Here is a 19,146-nt window from a genome sequence, read left to right as displayed (position 1 = left end):
CAGTGACTGAACAGTAACTGATCAGTGACTGAACAGTGACTGATCAGTGACTGATCAGTAACTGATCAGTGACTGAACAGTAACTGAACAGTGACTGATCAGTAACTGAACAGTGACTGATCAGTGACTGAACAGTAATTGAACAGTGACTGATCAGTAACTGAACAGTGACTGATCAGTGACTGATCAGTAACTGGACAGTGACTGAACAGTGACTGATCAGTAATTGAACAGTGACTGAACAGTGACTGATCAGTAATTGAACTGACTGACTGACCACTGAGTGGATGACCCTACCGTCCCACCACAGACATGCTGAATACTGGTGAGCATGGTCCATGTGACAGGAGGACTAGGGTCAGTGAATGGTGGCAGCCGGACGACCGGTGGCAGCCAGATGACCGGCGGCGGCCGGATGACCGGTGGTGGCCAGACAACCGGCAGGGCGACCAGCGGAGGCTGGGGGACCAGTGGCGGGGCGACCGGTGGGGCGACCAGTGGTGGCCGGGGGACTGGTGGCGGGGCGACCTGCGGGGCAACCGGTGGCGGCCGGGCGACCAGTGGCGGAGTGACTTGCAGTGGTGGGCCAGTCTACCCACTACATACAAAAAATATATCCTCTTGTTCTGTTGATACTGACCTTTAATACTTACCTTTACCGCCTTGGATTCGAGCCTAGAACCTCAAACTTGGGAAGCTGACTTGCTAACCATTACACCATAGAGGATTTATGTTTAAAGACTTAAATTATATAGAATATGATACTTCTTCATACTAATGTTAACGAAGAATTGAGAACCCTGAGTTCAGAGCCCCAAGTTCATATAGGTAAGAAATCATCTTGCTATGCTTTCAATGAAGGCTGTTTCAATGACCCCACTTCACCTCCCCAGTCACATGACCAATGGTCACGCCCACCAGTGGTCAGTCAGTCAGTTCAATTACTGATCAGTCACTGTTCAATGACTGAACAGTAACTGAACAGTGACTGATCAGTGACTGAACAGTGACTGAACAGTGACTGATCAGTAACTGAACAGTGACTGATCAGTAATTGAACTGACTGACTGACCACTGAGTGGACGACCCAATTATGCCATACAGACATGATGGTTCATATGACAGGAGGAGTGAGGGTCATTGAGAATGTCCATATGTCATGTCTGAACATGGAGGAGGTGGAGTGGGAGTCGTTGAAAATATCTATCTTCAATGCCATTTTGATCTTTAGAGCAGCATGGCCATGTTGATCAAGAGTCTCCCATGGACATCTTGATCTAGTAGGTCTACCATGGACATATTCATCTGGTGTGATCTCATTACTACACGAAAATCACCCACACACGTACTGGTGGCACAACTGTACCAGACACAATGTCCCATTTTTTTTTTTAATTTTTTTTTTCAATTTTTTTTTTTAATTTTTTTTTATTTTTATTTTTAATTTTTTTTATTTATTATTTTTTTTGAATTTTTTTTTTAATTTAAAAAAAAAAAATTTTTTTGACCTTGAGGTTAGGTTTGGTTGACCTGGATGACCTTGAGGTAAGGTTTGGTCAACTTGGGTGACCTTGGGGTGAAGGCGGGTTCTGGGACACTTGTGTCCCAGAACCCACCTTTTTATACTACTTCTATATAATGTTATTTAATGTATCAGTTAATGTTATATATATTTATTTAGATGTTTTATATTATTATCATTATTATTATTACCACGTTGTTACCAAAAAACCTCAAATGAAATAAGTTACAGTAGGAAGCCAAAACCAATTGTAGCAAAAGAAGAATTGTACCTGATTTATAGAATATTGTTAATATAAGAGACCTAAAAATTGTAAATGATGTATGAGCCCAAAAATTGTTACTCGAAAGTATTTTTGGAAGAGATCTATTGTATAAGAATTGAAATGTTTGTTGTATGGAAAGGAGGTTGGCATCACTGTGAGTGGCAGATTTGAAAATGTTGTACTATGATTATAGAGGAAAGGAATGTATTTAAGATGTTATATTTGTGATATTTTTATGTTGATAAGGAGGAATTTGTTATTGTCTTGATGGAGATTTGAGGTGGCATATGCAGAAAAGGTCTGTGAATTATTATGAGATTTTGAAAGTGTTTTTGGCGGATATTTCTAGGTTATGTTGATGTGTTAAAGGAAGAATTTGTATTAAAAACATTGTTGATTCTCAAAATATTTTGAATTCAAATTCGGGGGCGCGTGTAATGTATTAAAATTTGATAAGCAAGCAAAATCGCTAATGGAAAGAATTTCTATAGGTCTGGAGCAAACAGCTGCTCTATTATCGCCAAGTGCAATAACAACAATAGCTTTCTAAGTTGCATCTTATTTACACTATGACACTCAAAACATTCAATTTTGTCTATTGTTTTTAAATGTGCTAAGACTTTTCAATTCTCCAAATTCAAAATATTATTTTTTTTTAGATTCTACTATAAGTTGATTATGGCAACTTATTCAGCTTTCATTGCCTGTTCAGGGAATCAAAATTTCTTACGTGAATTAATTATAATGCAACTATTACAATATGGTCATCATATTGCTGTCTATGTTTTGAATGAAATGTGATAATCAACTCATCATTTTGTTATTATTATGTTCTTAATCATGCATTCTATGACAGACAAAGATATTGTTTGCAACTGATAAAATATTCATACCATTACATGATGAATAGTAAATATTTGTATATATTGTAACGTATTAAAATTTGATAAGCATGCAAAATCGCTAATGGAAAGAATTTCTATAGGTCTGGAGCAAACAGCTGCTCTATTATCGCCAAGTGCAATAACAACAAGTGAAAGATTAGATAATAATGGGTACCATGGCTAAAATTAGAACAGCCGAATATAAAAGAATTTTATTTGCTATTTATTATATTATATAGAGTATTGGAAATTTTGAGGTTAGGCTATAATACCTACTGGTTGGCAACCTAATAATCGATCAAGCCATATAATGTAAAATCTAGCCAGACACCTTGGCAAAAATTTGTTGTAAACAAATAGTATGCAACTAGAGGATTTGGTAAGCACATGGCTACTTGTTGAAGAGGGAAAAACAACTTATAAATTTCAAAAATATTTATTATTTTAATGAACATATATAAACCACCAAAAAAAAATTAAAATATTAAGGAAGTAGGATATTCATAGGCACATGGATACATTTGTGAATTTGCATGAACCAATCAAATTACAGTAATTGATGGGCGGCAATAGCGAGCCAATTCAAATTTATCTATAAATATTTTTATAAATGATAAGAATTTATAAGTTATCACTACTCAGTTTATGTATCGGATATGGTCCGAGTAATTATGAAATATAATACCTAAGATATAGGTAATAATTTAGCAGATTGGCACGGACTATTCAATCTTTTTGATTGTGTAGTAACTGAATATTTAAATGTATGCAAATTTGTAAGTTGGAAGTATGATTGTAGAAAATAAGGGTAGGACTTGCCCACTTGCCTGCCAGATGCCACCATGGAATGCCACTAAATTTTTATAGAGCACAAGTCCCTTTGTTGAATTGTACATTTGAAAGACTTAAAAGTTTAAATTCATTAATTAATTTTCTATAAGACTTTTGTATAAGAAATATTGATTTATTCCCTTGGAGAAGGCAACTTCGGCCACCAGAAAATCCAGGATGACCAGGAAATTCGGATCGCCACCATTGTCTTGTGAAAATTCAGCACGTGAGTGATAAATTATCGAAATATATAAATTTAGGGCACCCTCAGTGCTATGAGTGAAACAAAAATATAAATACGAGCTAGCTCATCAGAAAAGGTTATAAATATTGGAAATTATTATAAAACTTGCAAAGTCTTAAAAAGGTACAAAAAAAATATTTTATTGGATGAGAATTGTATCAAATTTATATGCCTAAAGATGCAAACATGCCTTAATATAATTTTGATATATTTAAATTAATTAAATATATATATATATATATATAATATATATATATATATAATATATATATATATATTATATATATATATATATATTATATATATATATATAAATTTGAATTATGAATATATATTTATAAATATATTTGATATTTGTTCAAATGTTTATGAATAATATATAAACTGAGACATGCTCAGTTCAAGTGTGAGTTTATTATTAGATTGAAGGAGTATTTAAATTTAATATTATAATGTACATATACTCACTCAATCATTAATTTTATTAGCAAATGATAAAGATATAAATGTAGCTCTTGTTCACTGGATAAATTAATTTATCTGATTCCACCAGAGGCCGAACCTTAAGCCCTGAGAGATATATATTGAGAAATATACTAAGAGATATACATATTATTATATTTGAGATTTCGGATCTATCAATTGATTATTTTCATGATTTTTGGGAAGGAGATATATAGTGAGATTTTTTAATCGACAAGCAGCAGCAAGTCGATATCTGAGCTGCACAGAATAAATGCATACAATTGATGAATTAAAAGCACATGGTAACGTTTTGTGTTAAAGAACTAGTGAGCTAATCTGTGATATTTTATTTTTGATATATTTGTTCTTATTTTTATTATTTTTGCTTGTTGCTCTATATATTTCTACATTTGTTTATTCATTGATATTTTCCTGTACAATATATGTATCAAATTTTCATGGTGTATCCTATATTTATTTCCCCACTTCCATGCATGACCAATCACATATTTATTCATCGAGTTACCAGTATTGAAATATTAAGAAAATTACCATCTGACTTTATTCCTCACCAAATAAGATGGTTTAGTCAGCAATATTTAGCATTGATAATCAAATCTTTGGAAATAATACATTCCAGAGATTTGTATGAATTGTACAAGAGCAGTGAACAGCGGGAGCTCCTGGGTGAGCCTATAGGAATTTTGTCTAAGTTGTATTCTAAGAACCACAACCAGAGTTGTATAATTTTTTACTCATGCTTTACCGACTGCAGCCAAGCCAGGCAAACCGTTATTCACAAAAATAAAGTCACTATATATATATATATATATATATATATATTATATATATATATATATATATTGATACGGACCTACCTCCAGGGAGGGCATAGACCACACAAAAAATAGATAATCTTATGAAAGTGCTCAATTTTATGGGTACATGAATATATGCCCCTCTGTGTAATATCAGACCTGTGAATGTATTTAATTGGTTGAGAAATCTGTAGTTTATCCCAGATATAGGATTGGGGTGTTCAATAATATTGAGCTTAAATAAAGCGATCTTAAAATTATTACCTGGTTGTTGTTCTGATAAAGAGCCAATGCAACCCGAACAAAGATATAGATCACAAATCCATGTATGATTGTGCCTCTTACCGCTATCAGAATATTGATGATGAATACTTTATGGAATAAATATAATTTCTGAAAAGGAGTGCGAGTACAGAATCTAATCCTATCAGTGTTGGATTACATTGACTTAAGTCCTGCAAAATGCTGCATACACTGTTTAATTTGGTCTAGAAATTATAAGCTAAGTCGCCAACAGAGACCAATGTAAAAGCAAATGTAAGCAGAATTATGTTTATTAATCCAGCAGTGATCCACTGATACATTAGCGACCATCCACAACCTTCCACTCAATTAATTTCCTGACTTGTTACACTGACCATATGAGGTCTATCACAATACCAATGGAACCGTGCCAAAGACGATATCGAGGTTTTCAGAAAAGAAACGAACTGGAAGATATGCTCAGTTATTTCAATATATTGACAATTTTCAAGATAAGCAGATAATAAATAATAATTTTTAAAGTTAATGATGATGATCAGTATAACGTGTTCTGGTTTAACAAAACCAGGCATGTACAGATTACAATTTAATAATGATTTAAAAATTGAAAGAAGTTGTATTTTAAAAATAATAAGTACAGGGTGTGAGTTCTGCTTTGGAATAGCTTGATCGATAGACAGATTATTACAAATTGATATAATTTAATGATGGTTATTATAATGTGGATTAACGTTGGATTTCCCCTGATTACAATCTGGTCATGACCATCAATTTTCACTAGAATTTATATCACTCATGAATCATAGATGGGGCCCCAATATATTTATTAGAAGAACACTTATGCGACAATGTTTTCCTTTTTCCTTGGTTCGCAAATAATTATTCTTCTGCCATGTGCTGGATTTTCAGGCCTCCAAGTAGAACGTTCTGCTGGTAACTTACTCTGTGATTCATATAGATTTAATCAGGTATTTTACATTAATTATTATCTCCACAAACAAAAAGGAACTTTACAATTAACATTTAGATTCACAAATAAAACAGTTAAAAATAATTTACATAGAATTTTTCAACAAGAATGCAAGTTTACTCAAAAACGTGTGACTAGGGCAAGGTCAGTGCAAGAACAGGCTAAAATCTTCTTCCTCCAAATTCAATTCACAATTCTATGAATCTCTTTTTTTCTAATTTGCATAGGATGATTGCTATTGGTTGCAGCTGAGTGACGTAATGCACACTTCATATTTTTATGAAAAATGGTTCCTTTGTTTACATTCAATTCTCTGACTTACAAGATGGATAAATACATAACAACAAAAATATAATTCAATCATTTCAAAATACAGTTCAATTCCAACAGTGTAGGTGAATTAATAATAATAAATAAAATTACAATAACAGAGATCTCGACATTCTATGTTTCATCTCAACAATTAAAATTTTGGTATCCTTTTGTTTATCCTCTGATTGGTTGTTCGTGCAAAGAGGAATAAATCTAGCTAGATCACTTCTATTTAATATTTATTTGTTGATAATCCAAACAGTAAATATTATTAAATAAAATATTACCGTTTGTCAATGTAGACTTACATACAATGAGTATTTGTAACTTTTTGCTATTATTGTACATCAGAATACTATATCTTTTTTATAATTTGTTTTTCAAAAATAAACTCATTTATTGTGCTAATAATATGATTAGCTTATTATTATAGATTCCTTTCTTCCTACACAATAACGAAAAATAATAATTTTTGAATAGCATGCCATCACATTATATTATACAATAAGCAGGTCTGAACGATCTCAACTCTATATTGGTGTTCTAAGTGTTTGAACGTTTTAGGTTAGGTTTACCACAACATTCCCTTAACCTATAGATGTGATTTTGATACAATAATTTTACAAATTAAAAGAATGAATAATATAATAAGCAATATGAATTTAATTGGTTTACTGGAAGAGACTGATTCAATTGGATATTGTTATCAGTTAGCGGTAATGTTGATAACCATTATATTTCGAGATTGTTTGCTGCCTCTGCCTTGATTTTCACAATATGATTCAAAGAATTAGTTTTTTCTAAGTAGCCACTGGAACGATTCGTCACATAGCCCTCCTAGGTTAAGTCAGTGAGTTATTGTGAGTTAAGCGCAAAAAGCTCGCTGGCTTAATCTATCCAAATTGACAGATTCATTATCTAATACCTGACCTTAGATCACATGACAATAGTGATTTACAAATACAATTCAGCGATCACAGGGTTAATGATCCTGATCTCAACAAAAAGGTGTCTATAAATGGTTCACAGACTCATTTATGACAAAAGAAGTGGTTAGGCTTTGCCCTCCCAGAATGTAAGAAGATTCAATATTGAGCACATATCAGATTGATCTCTTTTACAAAGGTGAGTGTAAACAATCTTTGGATATGTTTACCTCATACACATAATTTGGCATCATGCCGACAATAATTATAATGTGGTACTGGAATTCATTCACAGTCCGACCATTCATAATTTAACAATATGACTGGTATCTCCAGATAATATCGAGTAGTTGATTCGATGGTCACGCTCTGGTACGAGCAATTCGTTTACATAATTGTTTGTTGTATTGGTACCAGTTGGTCTTAACTCACTAACAATGTCGATTCGACTTACACTTGACATAAAATAACATAGAATTCAGTGGCTAGTGGTAACTTACTTGGCAGGTAACTAATGGTTGCAACTTTTCTGGTTAATTTGTAGCATTTTGGATGTTCATATCTCTTCTAGATAACTTTTAACATCAAGGAATAACATAACCTTAAACATTGGATAACAAGTATAATATAATAATAATACATTTAGTTGACATAAATCTTATTTTTGTGTTTTTTGGTAATTTTATAAGCTTTTTACATTTAAAGTTACATTGATGGTTTCACTACATTCTTGCAACATTTATTCTGATTAAGTTTGTAAGATTGGACAAGTCGGTCTTGTTTCTGAATATCTGACTTCATGCTTAGAAAATGGCCGCCTATAGATATCAACTCCATCTAATGTGCGAGATAAATTACTTTTAACATGAAGAGGAGAAACCCAATTCTATCTCCACAGTTTGTAGCATAGTCACAGACGGACATCCTGCGCACAATTGGATGCGCCATGTCATTTTGCTTCAGGTTCTTGTGATGAACACATCCCTGTAACATACACAAACATATCACTTTGGAACATTGCCAGTGGAGGGGAGTGAAGCATTACAAAGCTCTCTCACACAGACACAGAAGAAGGAGAATGCTGCTAGGTAGTGGGAGAGATTAGTGGAGGATAGAGCATCGGACCTCTCCATCTTTGAGAAAGAGCCGTGTTAAAAGAAATTTATCTCGCACTTTGGCAAATATTATCATTAATCTTATCTTGATTGTTAATCACATTATTCTCCAAAAATAATTGTTTTTATTCTTTATCAAGATTGTTTGAGCCATAAAATAAGTCAAAATTCAGCATTTAAGATGCATTTTTGCATTCAAGAATGCAAGTTTACTCAAAAACGTGTGACTGGGGCAAGGTCAGTGCAAGAACAGGCTAAAATCTTCTTCCTCCAAATTCAATTCACAAAATTCTATGAATCTCTCTGTTGCTAATTTGCATAGGATGATTGCTATTGGTTGCAGCTGAGTGACATAATGCACATGACATATTTTTATGAAAAATGGTTCCTTTGTTTACATTCAATTCTCTGACTTACAAGACGAATAAATACATTAAAACATAAATATAATTCAGTCATTTCAAAATACAGTTGATGTGTAACCAAACTGATGGATATTCGTTGGAGGTAAGTTGTGAGAATTGATGATGAGGTTTGTTTACTATTTGTTGTTTGTTTATATTGTTCAAATTATTCTGTAGGGTTTTATGTTGGCTGAAGTTGTCTTCATTGAAGATCCTTCATGTAGTTATATGATGATTATTAAAGTTGAATAAATGCTGGCTCCATAAATATAGTGGTAATAGATTATATAAGATAGAATTAGGTTATGTTTACATTTTTGTTATTGAATACAATCTTGATCGCCCAGATGAAGTTCAATGCATATGATATACTGTGGAAATATGACGTTTTACTAAGATTTGAATGAAGTTGAATTAAATCTTCATGCTGCTGCCCTCCATTCCGGTTTTATTTCCAATAATTGGGGTGGTACTACAAAATAATCCTTGATTTTGACAGTCCAATTATTAGTTGAATTCTTGAACCGTGTATGCCGGCGATGTGAATGAATCCTTTCATTAATTATCCATTCCTCCTGAACGGTTGTGTTGGATCTAGTTAATTTCCACCATTCATGTTTGGGATGTCCTATTACTTTTTCACAAATGAATCTACTTTTCATTTGTGTAGTTCTTTGGGCATGTTTCCACCGGGTATGCCGAGTGTGTTGAGGCATGTTTCCAAACATCAGTTTGTATTTGTGATATGGATTACATGGATTCCATTTCCAGCGGACATGCGCGGGATATCTCTGCCTTTTTCGATACATTCTTCTTCTTGGGTAGTGAGTGTTTGGTTAAGGGCACTGTTAACTTGGTAGGCTTCAGTTTGATTTCTGATGGTAGTTGTTGATTTTTCAAGTTTGTTGCTATTGTTTTGTGGTAATGTGAGAAGTCATCTTCAATAACTATGGGTGTTCTGCTTGCAGGTGGATCCAGAAGGAAGTGCGGGGACTGATGCTGCTTGACTTGAACTTCAAGGAGGCCTGGGGTTGTCGTGCACATACTCCATCCAGGATTACTGCATAAGAGGTGGGTTGAAGCCAAAGGTAACATATTTGTTTCTCCTAACAGGGTCTCTTGTAGGTCATTCCGGGAGTCTGTGCGGCAGCTTACATCTTCTATAGGTGTGGTGCATGCTATTTCCGGTGTGGCCTCAGATCTTGTGAGTGAATGGTGTCCACCGTAGATTGTGGGTCCTTGCAATCGGTAGAGTGGGCTTTCATCTCCCCAAGGGTATGAAAGTTGTAGGCGAAGTTCTACCTCGTGGGTTTGTTCCATTACCTTGGCGGTCACCTTTCCTTCTAATTCCAGGTTTTGGGCGGTTATGTCAGCTGGGATCTCAATATTGAAGCTCTCGATTTTATCATCCATCATGGTAGTCGGCTGTGTTATCTGTGTTGCCAGTGTAGCCTCGAAAGAGCTCCCCATATTAGCAATCATCTGCCTAATTTCCTTTCTGTCCCTGTCTCTCTCCTCTTGCCGTTTGCGCTCCTTTTCCCTCTGCTCCTCTTGGTAGAGAGAGGTTTTGGTAGAGAGTTAGTGGGGATGATATTTTTAATATTCTTTTCGAAGAATGGACATTGATATGTCCAAAGCTCCGCCAATTTATGTAGATGCATAACAATATAATTATCTATAGTTATTATATTACAAATTACTTTTTCATATCATATACAGTTCAATAATTATTTTCTTAGTCTATATTATGTAAATCCATCTATAATTTTGCTGTATTGTAAGCTATTGTATATAAGTGTATAAGCCAGTATATATTGTAATCTACATAAATAAAGTACTCAATCAATCAATCAATCAATCCCTGTCTCTCTCCTCTTGCTGTTGGTGTTCATTTTCCCTCTGCTCCTCTCTGTCCCTTTTCAGCATTTCCTTCAACTCTCTAACCACATATTCTACTATCCTAGACATTACCTCCTCGAATGTCCTGTGGGTGGCAAATTCTTGTGCCATCATCAGAGGTTCATGGGTGTCCTCCAGTAATAAGTTTTCTCCTGTTTCAGTTATCAACAGAGTGGTGTGTGGAGATGAGGCGGTCGGCGGGACTGATGCATTGGGCATCACAGCATCTCTGGCGACGGGCTCCAAATGATGTATGTCTGGATAGGAGATGAACGAGTTTGGGTTGGTGTCATCCATGATGAACTTGTAGAGATAATACAATGTGCGCGGAGAAATTGATTCAATTGTAGTGAATGAAATTGTTGATCAGAAGAAGTACGAATTGGAATAAGTGATTGTGACAAGTGAACAAAAATTATAATTGCAAGTTGATGTGTGAACAAATACAGGTATGAGAATTGACATTTATCACTAACATAGAATCTAGCACAATTACTAACACTAATAGAAGGAATAAACTTTGAATTGATCTTTATGATAATTATTTTCAAGCCCTAGAAACACTGAAGTATCTTCAACTTTGTTTTTTCCCTCGAATTTTATTAAATGACTGACTTCTATTATTGAATAATCGTGTGTGACACGTTTTTTATTTATTCTTGATTGTTCAAGATAATAATTTTGACTCATGAAGGTTATAATAACACAGTTTATAACCGGGATTGGAAAATTCTACAATAATAAAGTTCCCAAAAATTTTCGCTTTCTTTGTTGCTGTAATATACAGAACAACAATATCTCTGCAATTGATCAGTGGCCTCTTCGAAGCCCTGAGTTGGGCACCATGTGACCTCCAGGGAGGGCATAGACCACACAAAAAATAGATAATCTTTTGAAAGTGCTCAATTTCACTAGTACATGAATATATGCCCCTCTGTGTAATATCAGACCTGAGAATTTATTTAATTGGTTGAGAAATCTGTAGTTTATCCCAGATATAGGATTGAAGTGTTCCAATAATATTGAGCTTAAATAAAGTGATCTTAAAATTATTACCTGGTTGTTGTTCTGATAAAGAGCCAATGCAACCCGAACAGAGATATAGATCACAAATCCATGTATGATTGTGCCTCTTACCGCTATCAGAATTGATGATGAATACTTTATGAAATAAATATAATTTCTGAAAAGGAGTGCGAGTACAGAATCTAATCCTATCAGTGTTGGATTACATTGACTTAAGTCCTGCAAAATGCCGCATACACTGTTTAATCTAGTCTGGAAATTATAAGCTACGTTGCCAACAGAGACCAATGTAAAAGCAAATGTAAGCAGAATTATGTTTATTAATCCAGCAGTGATCCACTGATACATTAGCGACCATCCACAACCTTCCACTCAATTAATTTCCCGACTTGTTACACTGACCATATGAGGTTGCCGTGCTACCAATTTTTCCTTAAACGGTTGGAATAGCATTTAACACCTATCAACCTAAGGATAGTTGTCGGCTCCAATGAAATAGATTCTCGATAAACTGTGAATAGATCTATTGCCTATGAATGAGAAATCCAGTTTTCAGAGCAAATTAACTTATAATCTTCAGATGAATTTACACAATTACACAAAGAAAATATATCTTAAGCCTAATTATTTCAGAGTTATTACGAACTAAAATACTTATCTAGTTTACAGTTGAAACACAGTGGCTATTGGCTTGAAAATACAAACAGCTATTTAATAACAAACTAGTACACAATAAACTTGTATAAAACTCAATTTAAAACATTAATAACTTCACTTAAACAGACAATAATTCAGAGCACAAAATTACACACACAACAGCCAGCCATGTTTTCAGAAGAAGAAAGAACAGGAAAAAACCTAAGTTGCAAGTCACGAAGCCAACGCCTAGTTCAGTATCGATTTTTACAGACACGTCACCAAAAAATTATAACTTACAAGTTTAGAATTCACATTTTATATTTGTTCTCAATAGAACTTTATTTTAAAACTGTTATATTAAATTTTTATATATATCTCGATTTAAATAAACTATTTATCTAGTAATTTGTTAACCCTGCCTCGGTGACACCATGGAACAATGCAACAAACATTTACGATAATAAATTCTCCGTCAAAAAGTTTGTCCGTCTATTGATAACTCTGACATTTACTATAAAGTTCCATAGATCTCGAATTGAAGATTCGATTTCAATGTGAGAAGAAAATGTAATATTACAAATACCCCCTCTTGACATAAAAAAATTTTACTGTTTGAAAATTTAAAGAAAAAATTTACATGACCCTAATGAAAATTGTTGAAATTTAAATTCGAGAACAGTAACAATTTTTTCTAGAAAAACAATACATGTCACCCTATATTGAAAATTATTATAAAAATTCATCAATAGCATTTGTTATATGTTTCCAAACAATATCTCAAAATATAGAATATCAATATTACTTTTGATTTAGCTTTATAATTTAAAGAAAAATATCTCAACAGAAAGTTTAATATGTAAGAATAGTTTTTTGAAATTGCACATAAATTTAATAGATAGAAAAATTTAATTTTTATTGCATAAAAAATTTTAGTATGTTGAATAAAAAATTATTATAATTATTTTTTTTTTTTAAATGAATTGATGAATTGTTACATTTAATTTTCACATAAAATTTCAATAAATCAAAATGTTCATTTCTTTCACTATTGACGCGGTTGATTTTATTGATGCACATTTTGGAAAACAGTCCGTTAAGGCACTCAGTATGATTTTCAGTTAAGTGTGACTCCAATGTGATGACGTTAAGTGTTGGGCTGATCTGGATGCACGTAGTGTTGGGCTGATACTTGTAGTCGACTGATGCATATCAAACTCGATACAGTGACATCTCAGTTAGCATTGCCTCATGCTTGTAGTAGATGGCTGCATACCAAACTCGATACAGGTGACATCTCAGTTAGCATTGCTTCATTTTGTAGTAGACGGCTGCATTCCAAATTCAATACAGAGTCACATAAATTTTGTATCATATTTGTAATTATACAATGTACATTTCAGGCTTGAAATGACAATGTAATTCGTTTTTTGGAAAAGAGATAGACGCTGCATACAGGATTAATTTAGGTGAGGATTAATTTAGGTAAGGTTTGGTTTTTTGATATTTTCAGCTTTCAAGGTTTAGAGTTCTGCATACAGGAATAATTTAGGAGAGGATTTTTTGAATCAATTCTTTCATGATACTGTGACTGTTCTTCTGAATTCAAAGTTGTGAATGTGAACATGGATGGCAATTACCTCCAGGTAATGCAGTAGTGTTGAAGTTTGAGATACAGAGTCAGCAATAAGCATTGGCATTGCTATTGGCGTATGCTTTGGTGTCTGCTTTGGCATAGGTGTTGATATTGGCATTGGCGCAGGCATTGGCATTGGCGCAGGCATTGGCATTAGCATTGGCGCAGATTTTGGCATTGGCGTAGCTATTGGCATTGGCGCAGCTATTGGCATTGGCGCAGGCATTGACATCAGCACAGGCATCGGCGTTGATTTTGGTGTTGGCATCAGCATTGGCGCAGGCATTGGCGTAGCTATTGGCATTGGTGCAGCATTGATATCAGCACAGGCATCGGCGTAGATTTTGGCATTTTGGCGTAGTTATTACTGTTGATATTGTTGTAGGTATTAGTGTAGGCATCAGCATTGGCACAGATTTTGGCATCAGCATTGGTGCAGATATTGGCTTCGGCGCAGGCATCGGCATAGATATTGGCATTGGCATCAGCACAGTTATTGGTGTAGGCCGCAGCGTAGATTTAGGCGTAGTTATTGGTGTTGATATTGGTGTTGACATTGGCGTAGTTATTGGTGTAGGCCGCAGCGTAGATTTAGGCGTAGTTATTGGTGTTGATATTGGCGTAGTTATTAGTGTAGGCCGCAGCGTAGATTTTGGCGTAGATATTGGCGTAGTTATGTCACACTAGTTCGAAAATCACCCAGATGTTCTTAACACTCTTCATGGCGTTCACTTGTTGCTTATTTCGAGATTCACATGATAACTATTTCAATGTTAATGTCTGTGCTATACCTGTTACCTTAAAATGCTTATAAACTAAGAAGAAAAACTTGATTAGGCTATCAATACAATCTAATACACATGAAAATTATTTTAAATATTTATGAAATTGAAATTTGTTAACATCTTATTATACAGTCAGCAATACATAAATTGTGAAATATGGACATATCAATGATAAATTTTAAAAAAATTCATTTTCATCTATTCACTGTTCAAATATCAAAATTTTAATCCATTCTTCAAAATAGAAATAGAATTTCATAACACCCTGTATCATTATCAAAATTGTAAAAAACATCAGATCATCACAACAAAAATTAATTTCAATACATATTTCAATAATTTCAGACAATTGGTCTTCTATTCACAATCATTTCATAATATATCTGCATTCATTATCATTTAATATAACATTTCATTTATAGCATGTTCATTCACATTTATGATTTATCATTCAGGGTTTCAAAATTATTTAGTTTTAATTTTGTTCAAAAATTGTATAAAAAGGAAATTATTTAATATTGTTAATCATCGTTTGTTGGATACTATAGTTAATTTCGACTTTTCAATGTTCTAAACACAAACTACATTTCATGACAAAACTTTACTATCAATCATTAAACAAGAAACCATTCAAAACATCAATAATATTTTGCTTCAAAGGCAAACAATATTCATCATTATTTTGCATCTATGGCAATCAACATTAGTAATCAACACAAAAAATATTATCTCATTACTGCCTCTCTAAGTCATAACCTCTGTTATTCCTTCTTTAGGCAATAATGGGTTTCCATCTCAAAAAACAATCACATACCAGCGAAATTCTAATCAACAAACCCCACTAAAAATTCTACATTCACTCCAGCATCCATTTCAAACGATAATCAATCATATCAAAATTTATAGAACAAACAAATTTAAAAATTCTGAAAAAGATATCAATCACAAAAAACTTATTTCAATTAATAATATAACAAAACGTTTTAAATTGAACCATTTATTTTTTAAAATAATTTAAAATTTAAAGACTGTATAATAAGTACAAACATTTCAAGATTATAATACGAAGATGATCAAGATGAAATATGGGTAAATAAGTTCCCTAAAAAATACAAAAAAGAGAAATAGAAAACTGGGTAAATAAATTCCCTAAAACAATACAAAGAAGAGAAAGATTAATTAGAGCCTATCCTACATGTCAGTACTGAACTTTCATGAGGAAGTATATTTAATAAAATATACTACTATGGAATTTTGTAAATTCCAAGTATGACTCTAATTTGTTATAATTGTGAGCTATCACTCCCACAAAAACAACTGGTGAAGGAAAAAAAATGTTGACTATTGTGACTGGGTGGAAAGTTCCTAGATGTCTGTAAGGCAATGTGATAGCAGACTCTAGTATCGGACCACAAAAACAAAAGTATGCAAAAGTTTTTACAAACATTTGTTGTTGCAGTCATAAGGTTTTTATATCGCAAACAAGTAGGTCAGATAATTGAGTCCAGCCGTATGTGGTTCACGCCCACACCTCTAAAAGAGTCACACCTACTTGTCTACCAAAAATCCAAAGTATTGGACAGCAAAGAAAAAATAAAATGCAAAATGGGTTAAAAGCCCAGAAGAAAACTATAACCTAATTACATATGGCTTATGGCACGATATGCAATGAAAGATGAGGACATGGGACATAATTGCTCTGAAAAACCTAATTACCTAATATGATACCTAAAAAAAATAGACATGATTAAAATATGTAATACATGATGAAAAAATATACCGCAAGCAAACAATTATTTACACAACAATAGATAGATTTTGGAAAAGTTAAGTTTTATCAACAATTTAAAGATTAGGAAAATAAGCTACTATTTCAACTTCCAAAATTATTTCAGAAAAATACAAATTTAAATGACTATGGACAAGATTGGTTAAGATATGCTTCATAGAAGAAATTTACTGAATATTACACAAAGACAGGAAAGAATCGAAAATTGAAAAGATTAAGGGCCAAGAAAATAGGCTACAGGAAAGAAAAAAGACACAATTATGGACTCTTACCATACACTGTGTAGCGATTATGCTATTCTGAATCCCGGCATAACACAGGATTCCTAATCATTGTGTGTTGGGGAATACCCTTTCATCATGTGATTCACTGTCATCATCTTGTAAATAAGCAACTTGAAACAACCTTTGAATACTAATACATCAATGGAGACTTTGCGTTTTGTTTTCTTCAAGAACATGATATTATTCATGGGTTCATTTGTTTCAACAAAGCCGTTTTGCCTGCAAAAGTTGGTCATGTTCACTTGAGAATGCATAGCATACACCTTTTCAATTCTCAGTTGAAAGTTGAACTCATCAACTTGACTCAAAGCAACATTCATTTTGTTCACATTATTCCTAACTTCCACAGAAACCTGTCTCATGTAATCATTCACTTTGTTTATAGTTTTCCTAACCTTCAATGTATCAATATTACTTTCATGATAGTTGACTTTTAGTGAAGACAACTCCCTACCTACTTCTTTACTCAATTCTACTGTCTCACTATGGTTGACTTTTTCAACAACAGTAACTAGGCCTACATTGTCAGAAACTTGAATGAGTTGATCTTGTAACTTAACACTACTATCATCCTGCTTCAATTTGTTTTCATCTTTCAATGTTTCATGTGCATTTTTCAATAGAAGGTTTATACTAACCTGCTCTAGTCTAATGCTAGTACATTCTTGCTTCATATCATCAAACCTAGCATTTTGATTTTTAAACATTTGGTCTAACTTAGCATTTTGCTTATCAAATTTAGCATTTTGCTCATCAACTTTTGTGTTAAGAATGCTATAAGATTCAGATCATTTTTAATGTTTGCAATTTTGTAATATGCACAGATTCATTAAAACTTGATCTCTCTTGAACTGACTTCCCACTCAGCAACAAACCATTCATAACCTATCAAGATATCTATCTTACTAATAATTTCTATAACCAGGGATTTCATGGTGTACCATTTGGGACATATTTATTTTGTAATTCGGTCCCACCACAGGGGTAACATTTGCCGTGCTACCAATTTTTCCTTAAACAGTTGGAATAGCATTTAACACCTATCAACCTAAGGATAGTTGTCGGCTCCAATGAAATAGATTCTTGATAAACTGTGAATGGATCTATTGCCTATGAATGAGAAATCCAGTTTTCAGAGCAAATTAACTTATAATCTTCAGATGAATTTACACAATTACACAAAGAAAATATATCTTAAGCCTAATTATTTCAGAGTTATTACGAACTAAAATACTTATCTAGTTTACAGTTGAAACACAGTGGCTATTGGCTTGAAAATACAAACAGCTATTTAATAACAAACTAGTACACAATAAACTTGTATAAAACTCAATTTAAAACATTAATAACTTCACTTAAACAGGCAATAATTCAGAGCACAAAATTACACACACAACAGCCAGCCATGTTTTCAGAAGAAGAAAGAACAGGAAAAAACCTAAGTTGCAAGTCACGAAGCCAACGCCTAGTTCAGTATCAATTTTTACAGACACGTCACCAAAAAATTATAACTTACAAGTTTAGAATTCACATTTTATATTTGTTCTCAATAGAACTTTATTTTAAAACTGTTATTTTAAATTTTTATATATATCTCGATTTAAATAAACTATTTATCTAGTAATTTGTTAACCCTGCCTCGGTGACACCATGGAACAATGCAACAAACATTTACGATAATAAATTCTCCGTCAAAAAGTTTGTCCGTCTATTGATAACTCTGACATTTACTATAAAGTTCCATAGATCTCGAATTGAAGATTCGATTTCAATGTGAGAAGAAAATGTAATATTACAAGGTCTATCACAATACCAATGGTAACGTGTCAAAGACAATATCGAGGTTTTCAGAAAAGAAACGAACTGGAAGATATGCTCAGTTATTTCAATATATTGACAATTTTCAAGATAAGCAAATAATAAATAATAATTTTTAAAGTTAATGATGATGATCAGTATAACGTGTTCTGGTTTAACAAAACCAGGCATGTACAGATTACAATTATTTATTAATGATTTAAAAATTGAAAGAAGTTGTATTTTGAAAATAATAAGTACAGGGTGTGAGTTC

The sequence above is a fragment of the Nilaparvata lugens genome, chromosome 8 (assembly GCF_014356525.2).
Source record: "Nilaparvata lugens isolate BPH chromosome 8, ASM1435652v1, whole genome shotgun sequence".
NCBI classification, from domain to species: domain Eukaryota; kingdom Metazoa; phylum Arthropoda; class Insecta; order Hemiptera; family Delphacidae; genus Nilaparvata; species Nilaparvata lugens.
Note: the sequence above shows the minus strand (reverse complement) of the source record.